Consider the following 5,501-nt stretch of genomic DNA (forward strand, 5'->3'; position numbering starts at 1 on the left):
CGATTGCTCTGTGATTTACACAACTTTTGATCCTTCCAAAGGTCTTGTTTTTTATAAAAGCCTCTGCAAAAATGACATAGCAGGTACTCTTTTGTGTCTGGATTTCCTCATTTAGATCTATATTTGGGGTCAGAACACTGCAATTTTGGGGCAAAATCTCCCTTCTCAACAAGACTATCCCACATTAGCCTCCGCTGCTTGCTTTTCTTAGGAAAACATATATTTTTGTAACTTCAGGATCTTTTTGATGCTTATTAGTTAAGTGTCTGGCAATATTTGTTGACAGGATTTCGCAATAGACACAGGCATGATATATATTATTCCGATTGCCATTAGAATCTTTTCATAACTGCAAAACTTGAACTTTCCTGCTGATATACAAAGTAGAAAGAACAACTCTGATGTCCTGCAGTGTCTATATCTTTGTATCATTCTCTTCTTCTGAATAAGGATTGTAATCTTTTCAATGCATTCTGTTCGTCAGGTGATGCTTTGTCGATTAATGTTGAAACCGCCTCAGCATATTCACAGGATTTTTGGGGAGTTTAGATTTAGCCCTGTCGACTTCTGATTGTGTATTGGATGCCTTAAAATCAGTTACAGGAGGTGAACTGACATCAACAGGTGAAGACTTTGACTGCTGTGGTAGTACTTTAGACATAGTTTCTCCCTTTTGTTTTCTTTTTCTATCTCTATCGTTTTCTCTTACTCTTCTTTTTTTCTGTGAAGACATATTGGCTCTTTGTTTCTGTTTTGCTAATTTCCATTTCTCTCTTTGCTGTTTTTGCTTCTCTATTTCCTGTCTTGTTCTGGGTTCTTTGTTTTCAGTTTTGATTTATTTCTTTTTCTGCATCGCTTCATCCTCTCCCTACTCTAACCTCGATTTATCTGCTTTTGCTCTTCATTCCATTGGGATCTTTTCAATTTGGTATGGGCAGAATGGTACATTTTGGTAGTTTCATAAAGTTCGGGGTTAGACTTGATACGTTCTCTGTATTATTTCATGCGCTTAGCATTTTTCGTTTTTCATTTTTGAATTGAATGTTGCTATCTATGGGCACTTCCTTAAGTGGAGCTCAATAATTCAAAATTTATACCATTAATGATTTGAGGACATCTTTAATATTGAATTGTTGCGCCCATCAAATGAACTGATGATATCTTCAAATAATAAAGATATGATGTTCAATTATTAGGTTTATGTCAACGGAGCTCCATAATATTCTATTACTAAATCTCCCTTGTAAAACGGACGTGATTCCGTATTTCCACAGACTTGAATTAACTTCACCTAAAGGTACTTTGTTGAAAGTTTGTTCAATGTCAGTGGTTCTGGAAAAGAAGATATAAAGTTTACAACAAAAACAGGATGGTGCTATTTCATTTGAATTGTAACTCTGGATAAAGTTAAACAATGATAAGGCAACACCTGGACCGTCCATCAGATTCATGTGATGGGTGGTATGCAGGCTGTCCAGCACCCTTGGACAAAAAATAAGGGCAAATTTTAGGGGTAAAATTTTAAAAAATTAGGTCTAAAATTATGAATTTTTAACCAAATTGCGGAAGTTTTAATTATTTAAAAGGACTTACCTTGTCAAATTTGACAATAAAGAAACTCACATGACAGAAAAATAAGATGTAAGTACAGGAAGGGCGTATTCCAGTGTTCCATGGTCTCAGCTATTATTGGCTATAACCTAAAATCTCAACTCTTTATCACAAAGTCACAACCAATAAACAAGCTTGACACATGGATCCACAGGTCAACTGCCTTTCACTGCATCAGCATTATCTGAATAAGAACTGCAATCTACGTTAATAACACACATTTTGTATGAATGCATTTTGATTTTTCAAGACTGATAAAAAAGTAGGAATTGACATGAAAAATAAGGGCTTTTTTAGGATTTCCCCTTGAATTTTACATTTTTTTAAAGGAATTTTAGCAAAACTGAAAAAAATTAGGAATTTTAGGGCCGCTGGACAGCCTGGGTATGGAAAGAGAACAATTACTGTACCAGCAATATTTCTTAGCGCACACGATACCAATCAATTTGAAATGTTTTATAAAGAAACCAGTGGGTAGCTACACTATGCACGTGCTTACAAACATTTTCGTTAAATTTTTATTACATATTACGAAAAATGTCCTCGGCTTCTGCTTACATATATTTCAAACCTAGCTACACCACTGGAAACCGTGACTGTAATTTTAAGAATGTTGATAGTCAAATGAGGCAATAATTTCATTAATTATTTCTGTCTACTACAAGTACAGTTCTCCGAGATTGCAAACCCGAACAGTTTTGTCCTTAAATAGTCTCCTCAAGGTCAACAAATAATTTAAATACAAAAACTTTAGATTATCCCATGAAAAAAAAAAAATAAGCGAAGGATTGAAGATGCCGTGACCTTGGACAAACTGACCTCCCAAGCAATTGAGATTATTTTCGCATGGATGTAATTGTATCTTGCTTAACGTCTCGCTCGAGAATTTTTCACTCATATACAGACGTCACCAAGACCGGTGAAGGGCTTCAAATTTAGGCCTATACTCGGCGCTTATGGCAATTGAGCAGTGAGGTTTTTTTTTAGCGTGCCACACCTACTCTGACACGGGTCATCCGTTTTAAGGTATTCAATGTATAATGACCATATTTCATATCTAATAAATGGATGGTGGAATATTTGTAATCATGGTATCATTTTGAAGGGTTCATCAAATAAAAATAATCCACCATAGGAATTTTCAAAATTCTGTTTACTGCTTAATTCATTTCACCTAGAATTTAACATTGAAATATATGGGAAAAGCATATTTTATTACAATATTTTAAAAACAAATTATATTTTCATAATTATCTCTTGGTAGAAAGTTACATATACTTTCTTTTTATGAAAATATGAAATAAAATTAATCATTGACCACACACATTTTTACAAAATTAGATTTTTTCTTATTTTTACAAAGGGCAGACAACTCTTCCAAAAAGTCTTAAGTGCAAAAAGGCCAGCTTCTAATCATTTACCAGTCATGTGAATTTCATGTGCTTCACTTTCATCATTATTTAACAATAAACTTTTATGTTAATCTTAAATCCTTCAAAATTGTTCATTATCCTTTCATTATACATGGAATACCTTAAGGTAATCTCCGAGGACCCGTGACATTCACACCTTATGCCGACAGTGATGACGACGTCTCCATATGAGTGAAATTTTCTCCAGGGGGACGTAAATAATATTCAATCACACCCCGACCTCTCACATGCGGGGAGAACGCTGTGACATACAGTACCCGCAACGTTATTCTTGACATTCCTATCGTGTTCTATCGTGCGTGTATCCTATCGTATCGTGCGTGTATCCTATCGTATCGTGCGTGTATCCTATCCTATCGTGTATCAGGTTTTCCGTTTTCTATCGTGTTTTGCGTTTATCAGGTCTATCGTGTATCGTATTATGCGTGTATCAGGTTTTCCGTTTATCGTGAAAATCGTTTATCGTGTAGCTTCGGAAACAATCGGGATCGTATATTAAATCTAATGAAAAAGTAAGATACTTTCCGAAAGCTTTATTCGTTTTGTTAAAGAAGCTATTTTTAGGAATCGAGGAAAGACAGTATATTTGAAGGAGAACATAAAGCTGTTGATTTTAAAGCAGAAAAAGAGCTATATGTCTGTCCAGAGAGGTTGAATATTTATCGCAATGTCATTCTGTCTGGAAAGTAGGCAGTGGTTTGCCGAGCAAACCGAGGACAATAAAACTGAAAGCTCCTTCATCTGGAGTTCATAAACAGTTCCTTGTCTAGAAACAATTATTTGTAATTAACACTAACAGAGAAATAGAAAGTTCCGATCTGAAAGGAAAAATCAGTAAATTACATTGTTTATTACATATATTTTAATAATGGTTCTTTTTCTTCCGATTTTGTTCACCTGTATTCAACTTAATATTTATCAACTACTGAACTTGTGCGCGTTCTTATCTATCTGATTTTGTGTATCACCCGTGTTTTGACAGTAAACATTCTCAGGGACATTGTATTTCACACATTTAGAAGATTAAGTTTTAAAAGAGTGCAAGGGTATATTGCATCTCCCAAAGTTCTGCTCAATTGGGCACGATTCAGCTGTCATCGTTGTTTTTTTTTTAATTGTACATGTACATGTACACATATACCAATAGTCGTACGTGTAGATACTGGAAATGTATGCCGGTTTTGATGAATATTTGAATTTTTTTTACATGCTAAACACAAACATTTAATTTAAAGCGTTTCTAAATTGCGACTTTAAATCAAGCCGGGTTTCGTATATGTTTTTAATAGTTTATTTATTTTTTGTTAACAAAATATCAATTCATATGAATATGTTCCAATTACTTATGACTATCAATTATCACTCACAGTGTAGAAATATCTAACATATGAGCATATGGTGTAGTGCAGTGGATTGAATTTAAACCGGTCATTATGAAAATAATTGTAGTTGTTGAAAGAGCGGTGAACTCAGAGCTTGATGCAAAATAACCCCCCTCCTCGCTACACACAAAAGATTACTTAGTTTTATTTGATATCCAAGATAATAGACAACAGAATAAGAGAGCTATTGAAGCATGATATCACTACATTATATTCCATTTTGTTAATTCCCTGTTTAATTGCTAAACACTCGGTATCAAGTGTGAATACCACGGGTCCTCGGAGATGACCTTAAAAACAGACGCCCCGTGTCACGGTAGGTGTGGCACGCTAAAAAACCCTCACTGCTCAATGGCCGTAATTGCCGAGCATAAGCCTAAATTCAAAAGCTCTTCACCGGTCATGGTGACGTTAAGCAAGATAAAAATCAATCACTCCATTTATGATTCATATATTAAACATTCAAGGTGACAATATACGTTTTAGAATCATTGGCTGAGAAAATTCATATAGATATCAAATAATGAATTCAATACCGTATATAGTTTAGCTTCCGGATTTTAGCTGTAATGACGTTAACGAAAACATAAATAGAATTTTAAAAAAATAAACATACAACCGTGGATAATTACATTATATGCTTTAGGTATATATTAAGTATTGAAATCCTTCAATATTATTATCAACATAATGAAATTATTTTGTACGTATCAAACTTTCGTTCTGTCTAAATTGTTTCTAAATTTACAACATTTCTATCAGGTTTTCCGTTTATCGTGTTTTGCGTTTATCAGGTCTATCGTGAAGATCGTTTATCAGGTTTTGCGTTTATCAGGTTTACCGTGTATCCTATCGTATCGTGCGTGTATCCTATCGTATCGTGCGTGTATCGTGTTCTATCGTTTATCATGTCAAGAATAACGTTGCGGGTACTGTATATGAAAAGCGAAGATAACCAACAGTGATCAATCTCGTAACTCCTATAAGCAATATAAAATAGATAGTAGGGTAAACACGGACCCCTGGACACACCAGAGGTGGGATCAGGTGCCTAGGAGGAGTAAGCATCCTCTGT

The 5,501-nt window shown here is 34.6% G+C and overlaps 1 long non-coding RNA gene across 1 annotated transcript; it reads right to left on the reverse strand.

Moving 5' to 3' along the window:
* Window positions 1-728: 728 nt before the first annotated feature.
* On the reverse strand, window positions 729-2,556 carry LOC130049519 (uncharacterized). The gene is made up of 2 exons (XR_008798061.1): window positions 1,735-2,556; window positions 729-1,700 (listed from the first exon to the last, which is right to left on the reverse strand). It is a non-coding gene; the product is annotated as an uncharacterized LOC130049519 (long non-coding RNA).
* Between the last annotated feature and the right edge of the window lie 2,945 nt (window positions 2,557-5,501).

This window comes from Ostrea edulis, chromosome 8 (genome assembly GCF_947568905.1).
Source record: "Ostrea edulis chromosome 8, xbOstEdul1.1, whole genome shotgun sequence".
Lineage (NCBI taxonomy): Eukaryota > Metazoa > Mollusca > Bivalvia > Ostreida > Ostreidae > Ostrea > Ostrea edulis.